Source organism: Pseudomyrmex gracilis, unplaced genomic scaffold (genome assembly GCF_002006095.1).
Source record: "Pseudomyrmex gracilis isolate BER0280 unplaced genomic scaffold, ASM200609v1 scaffold_318, whole genome shotgun sequence".
Classification (NCBI taxonomy): domain Eukaryota; kingdom Metazoa; phylum Arthropoda; class Insecta; order Hymenoptera; family Formicidae; genus Pseudomyrmex; species Pseudomyrmex gracilis.
The window spans coordinates 7,727-14,601 of NW_018020902.1; positions in this window are offsets into that span (position 1 = coordinate 7,727).

Below are 6,875 nucleotides of genomic sequence, written 5' to 3' on the forward strand. Positions count from 1 at the left end.
AAAAATTATCTAAAAACTTTAAAATTATCGCAGTTAACTTTTAATAAGAATTAATAACAATGTAATAACAAATGCATCTTGAGATGTTTAACTCATCCTTATCAATAATATTGTCTACTTTTTCTAAGATTGTAAGTCATGGAAAAGCATTTTTCGTTGTCATATTGTCATAGGCTACAAGCGCGTAACGAAACATTGCTTTCTAGCCTCAGTGTCTTGCTCACGTAGCGGGCTTGGTGGAAGCGAGGCAGAACATAGTATGTCTGCGCTCTTTCACGAGCCGAACAGCCGAGCGTGACGTCACGCACACGGACGGCGGTTCTCGCTTGTATGCGTGCTCCCAGTGGCTCCCACCACCTCGGTGCTCTCTCTGGATTCGACTCTGAGACTGCGCATGCGACACAGCGTGCTTCCTGCATCCCGTCCTTCACAGCCTTTTAGTTGCGCTTTTGCAAGTATTTTCCTTTCTTACTGCTTTTACACGCACTTATTACAAGTAAGTACGTACTATTGTTTAATACTACCCGCTTTCCTAAACCTAATAGCATCGGCTTGCCCTTGTTGGTGCTGTCCGCTGGGCACACGGCCTGTGGCCGCCATTTTTCAGATTTAACGGTCAAGTAACCTCACTCGGTAGCTTTTGCAAAGCTACTTTCTCGCCTGGTTTTGCGTCATGGACGCTAGTTTTGACCGGGGGATTACTCCTCGGAAGCCTCCACTTCCTGCGGAAGGTTCTCCCCCGGGCGGCAAAGAGCAGGAGTCTGCCGGGACTTCCCCTCATTGCGGCCCGCCACCCCCTCTAGAGCAAAGAAAAGACAGGCCTCTGAGCAGACTTCTGCGGGGGAAAAACGCGTCTTCTCCCCCTTTTCCGATACTCAACTCGCTCTTCGTACCAACAGGTACCTGCCGGACTCCACTGGGCCATATTTGGTGCATGTGGAGTGTGGAGGGTCCGGACAAGCGTTTCGCGGCGGTAAGAACGGTGCCGGTCCTAACCTGTCTGCCGACACTGCCAGTACTCTTAGTGTTCTCGGCCTAGGCAAAAGGCTAAACGTGTTACTTTATGACCTGTTCCAGGAGGTGTATGACTTTCGGTCCGTAGGGAGAAACAAGTTTTCAGTAGTTTTCACGTCTGGAAAGATAGCGAACAGTTTCGTCGAGTCTTCTTCGTCGATCGGCGACAAAATTACTCCCTCGGACAGCTGGATTGCCTTTGTTCCCAGCTTTAGAATGGTCAAACAGTATGTTCTTCGTGGAGTAGATGATGATGATACAGCGGAGGAGGTTCTCGCTAATATTCGGCCCCCTCCGGGCTGGGGTCGTTCTTGGACACCCCCGTTTGAGGCTGTAAGAATGCAGAGACGTGTTCCAGGCGGGGGTGGTAACGCCCCCCCCCGACCTTGGTAAGCACAAATACCTACTTACTTCGTTTTANGTCTTCGTGTGTTCCTCAGTCTCGTATATACATGGGCAAAAGAGTGTTTTTACACCCCTACGTCTATAAGATCAGAAGGTGTGGGTTCTGCCAGAGACTGGGACATACCTCGGTATCCTGTAAACAGTCCAGAGGAGGCAAACAGTTTTGTGAACGGTGTGGCAAGACGGGCCATAGTGGCTCCGATTGCCTCAGCGACGACTTTGAATGTGTCAACTGTGTACGACTCAAGCTCGGAAACGCCANCCACCAGGCGTCTGACCCCAAATGCCCTGCGTTCCTGAGACATAAAAATATACATAGAATCATGGCTCAAAAGGAAATCTCCTTCAAAGAGTCTTCCTTGCTCGTTGACAAGGGTGGAGGTGGTGGTCGCGGGTGGAATGTCACTCCACCTTACCAATCTCCTCCAGTTCCGCTTCCCACTCTCGGTGAGTTTATCCCAAAAGGAATCTTTCAGTTTAACGCTCCTAAAAAATCGGGTAAGACCACTGGCGAGCGTACGCCCGGTGCGAGTCTTCCCGGGCTACCTACGCCGCCGGGCGGTAATCGGTCGGCCTCCAAAGACCTACTCTTTCCTCCCTTATCTCTTGCAAAAAACAATAATACTGATCGGGTAGAAAAGATTACCGTTAAGCCGGTCCCTCGAGTCAGGAGCAGTGACAACATTCCTGGCTTAAAAACCTGTAAACCACCTACTATTACCAAAGATCTTTTTCTCAAGGTTCAACAAAACCTTTCGTGTGATCCCAAATTTGGTATCTCTCTTCTAGATAAAGATCTAGAAATAATTCTCAAATCTGCGTTTAGTGCAGTGATTTTGTAATATCATTTAACTTAAGTATACGTCGTCCTTCAGAACCATTTCAGCTTTCCTGTTAAACGTCGTACTCTCTAAACTCTCTTCTCACAATGCATCGGAACTTAAACTTTAAATCTTTGAATTTTATGCAGTGGAACTGTCGTTCCTTGATTCGTAAACTAGACATCGTCAAGTTCCTATTACAGGAAAGCTGTATCCATGTCGCCGCGTTCTGCGAAACGTACATGGATCGGTCTTCCATTGTAACTTTACCTAGTCATGAGGTTGTGTCTATGGATAGGAATAGACAGGGTGGTGGTGTTGCTCTGGTTATTGCTAAACATATAAAGTTTCAACTTGTCACAGATATCGACATCATTCAGTTGTGCTCACGCAATTGTGTGGAGTTTATCGCGGCAAAACTGTTGTTACCCAACAATCAGTTTGTACACGTTTTTTCGGTGTACAGCCCGCCTCGTAGGTCAGACACGTACACTGAAACAAACTTCTGGTCATCATTCTTTCAGTTGTGTTCCAGGTATGAGCCTTCAATTATCTGCGGAGACTTCAACGGAAAAAGCCCCTTGTGGAGTAGTTTTCATTGCAGCAACTATGAGGGGAAAAAAATAGAAAATGCAGTCGTAAACTCGTCCTGGGTTGTGCTCAATAGTGGTGAACGCACCTGGTCTTCGTTAGATCTCTCACGACAGTCCGCTCTGGACCTTACAATCGTATCTGGCAGTCTTGTAAACTATTGTCAGTGGAGGGTAGCGGATTATCACCATGGCAGTGATCATTATCCCGCACTCACCACCATTCACGGCAGGTTTGAGGGCAAAATACCCTGTCGTACATCGGTTAGAGACGTTGACTGGAACATGTTCCAGGAACGCTGTAGGGAACTCCTCGCTGGTGAGCAGTATGCTTGCACTAGCTCTTCCTCTAACCCCAACAAATCTTACGATCTTCTCGTGAAGTTAGTTCTCAACGCTATCACTGATTCTGGTGCAAAAATCATTACGTCGGCTAACCCATCTCGCAAACCTCCCACCCCCTGGTGGGATAATTCCTGCTCCCAGGAAGTTCGCCGAAAAAGACTCGCCTTTTCTTCGTTCAAGCAACACCCAAGTCTGACCAATCTGAACAAGTACTGTGCTGTCACTAAAGAAGTTGCGCGCTTCTTGCGTAAAAAGAAACGTGCAGCTTTTAAATTGTTCTGTGGATCTCTCCATGCCAACTCTGACATAGGGTCTGTATGGAGCACGGTTAAAGCGTTTGCACATGCAAGAAATTACTCCCGCGGGGACGGAAATCGTAATAACGTTGACTTGGACGGCCTTCTTAAAACCTTTGATAAAATTGCTCCTTTGTGTGTTCTAGANGTTCCAGATCACACGAATCTGCTTAACAATGTTCCCAGCTACAACGATACACTGAACAATACCTTCTTAGATTCACCGATTCGCTGGGATGAGTACTGGGCTGTGGTTGAGACACTTAAAGTTAAGTCCGCCCCCGGTCCCGACTTAATCTCCAACAATATTATCTCTCATTTTCCGNCTGAGATACATCAACGGGTTCTCACCTTATACAACTCTATGTTAGACGGAGGCACTTTTCCGGATCAGTGGAAAAATTACTTCGTTATATTTATTCCTAAACCTGGGAAAAAAGGTGCGTACCGCCCTATATCTCTTGCTAGTAACATGTTAAAAGTCCTAGAAAAGATTTTACAAAGACGTTTGGAATGGTGGTCTGAAAATAACAATATCGTTCCAAGGTTTCAGTTTGGCTTTCGGCGAGGCCTATCCTGCGTAGATAACCTTGCTGTATTCACGTCAAACATTAAAAGGGCCAATAACAATCGTCAGATTACTGGTGCAGTCTTTCTTGATGTGGAAGGCGCCTTCGACAGTGTTGTCCCGCCTGTTCTGCTTGCTATTCTCACTCGTCTCGGACTTCCTAAAAGAATTGTAAGCTTCGTGTCGTTCGTTATTTCTCATAGGATCCTCGAGGGGTTCGCCTCGGGAATTCCACTTCAACGTAGGGAAACCTCGAGAGGAGTCCCTCAGGGGTCGGTTTTAAGCCCCATGTTGTTCAGCANATATCTTTCCTTCGTCGAGATGTGCCTACCTCTCCCCGTACAGATTCTTATGTACGCCGACGATGTAGTTATTTATTGCTCGCACCCTTCTATTGAGTATGTTACGTCACAACTCAATGTNGCTCTCGTCAATTTGAACTCCCACCTAGGGGAGTTGGGGCTGAGACTGTCTCCGGAGAAGTCGTACGCGACGTTCTTCTCCCTAAATTCACTTAGAAATACAAAGTGGCTTCTCAAAAAAAAGAGAGTNAAGATCTCGCTAAGTGGAACGGAGGTCAAAGTAGTTTGGAACGTGAGGTTCTTAGGTGTNTTCTTCGATTACTCCCTCAAGTGGAAAACACATGTTTCAGAAGTTAAAAAGCGGGTTCTACCGCGCGTCAATGTGCTTAAAGCCATTGCTGGAATTAGGTGGGGTGCCCACCCAAAAATCCTATTTGCCGCTTACAAAGGATTGGTACGCTCCGTCCTCGACTGGGGCTGCCAGATTACTTCCCCCCTTGGAGAAAGGGAGCAGCTTGCCCTCGACAGGCTGCAGTTCGCTTGTCTTCGCCTGGTTGGGGGCTTCATGCGCACTACACCAACTAATGTCCTGCTGGACGTTGTAAGTGAACAACCTCTAGCTTGTAGACGAGTGTACCTGTCCCGCAAGTACGCCTGTCGGGTTAGGTCTAGGACCGGTCATCCTCTAAACTCCATGCTTTGTCAGTTTCTCCCAGTGTGGGAACCTATATGCGCGGACAACACGTTCGGACTCTTTGAAGTCTTTAGTACACTCTCTCCAATGACTCAGCAGGTGGAATCAGCGGCCCTCCCCGGCCCNCTTTCCTTCCCTTATCCTGTGAGGTTTTTCAAGTGTCCAGTCGACGTTGACTCAGGTGTCCAGTTTAGAGTGTCTGACTCTCCACAGGCATCGTTTACTTCGTTTCTTACCGAGAAAAATATAACGCATGCCTTCTTCACCGACGGATCACTCTTACCGTCTTCGGGAGAGGCCANCCCCCGAGTCGGGTATGCGGTGGTGTCCGAGTCCATCGACTTGGTGCATTACTCTCGCATCAATGGTCACTCCTCAATCTTTGACGCGGAAGCGCGTGCTGTTTTGTGCGCCTTAGAGTATCTTCAGGATTTTAGATTTAGTCGTACCTGCGTCGCCACTGACTCCCTCAGTGTCTTAAAGTGCCTTGATTCCTCAGACCCAAGAGGAAGTCACCCTCCAGTTATATATAAAATAAAAAGTGTTGTTTCTGAACTTTTGTCTCAGAGCGTTGACGTGTTACTCCTTTGGGTACCTGCCCACAAAGGAATTGCGGGCAACGAATTAGCAGACCAGTATGCCAAACATGCCTTAGATCTACCTGATCCGGGTACTACTGAAAAGTGCGAAGCCAGATCCTTGTTCCCTAGCTTAAAGAGACTGTCCCTGGCAGAATCGAGACAGTACTTAATGGAAGAGGCCGGTCATAAGGGAACTAGATACTTTGCTAACAAAGGTGAACCTCTCGGCAGACCCTGGTACGAGAAATACAAAAAACCTTTGCCTAGACCGNTGATTACACTAATATCACGTATCAGGTCCCATCATACGGGTGCAAGAGCTCATCTTGCCGAAAAAAATATAGTTGACTCCGCCGCTTGCCCTTGCGGACACCCCCAACAAGATATTGACCATATATTTTTTAAATGCCCTTTAAACAAAGACGCGTCCGATCGACTACAGATTGACTTNTTCCATAACGGGTTTAGTCCCCCCTTCAGTGTAATTGAAGTCGCCTTCTCAAGTAATGTACGTGCCATGCACGCAGTCCTGGCTTTCGTTGCAGAAGCGCAAATTCCTATTTAAACATAACATTAGTACACACCTATTCCTGACAGTACCACCACTCTTTAATCCTAAGTTCCCAGTGATAACGAGTCAGAGTCTTATACGTGTCGCTAGTATTGCTCCGGAGCAATGCTCCGTATCTAGTAGTTTTTTAAAGACCCTAGATTTGCGCAGGTGTGTGGGGTACTTTGTTACTCCAGTTGGAGACGTCAACCATTTAACCGTCTAACGGTGATCATACCAAGAAAATCACTATTCAAGCTTAGAATGGCGTATGGACTATCTTGAGTCGGTCCTTTGAGCCACATATGCACCAAACCAACCTCGGTGCTCTTGGTGCTAGCCTGCAAGATCTTACATCACTGCTTGAGAGGTGGTGTAAAGCTAGTGTAACGTTACAGCTTTAGTTTGTTTATGTTTTGAATGTCATTTTAGAACTCAGTTGGATGTGATGAGATGTTCATCAAGTGAAGTAATAGGTTATTGTATCAAATTTTACATTTATATAATAAGATATATGTTAAAATATATAAATTCATTACAATACCATTCTTTTTTTCAATATGATATAAATTATAAATTCTTTAAATATAGTATTAAATTATATGTTAAATTATTAAAAATTATTTTGTTTGTGTAGTATTTTCACTGTGTCACTGTAGTACACTTTTGTTACACTCTGGCGTTTTTCTTGAAAAGCATACACTTTACA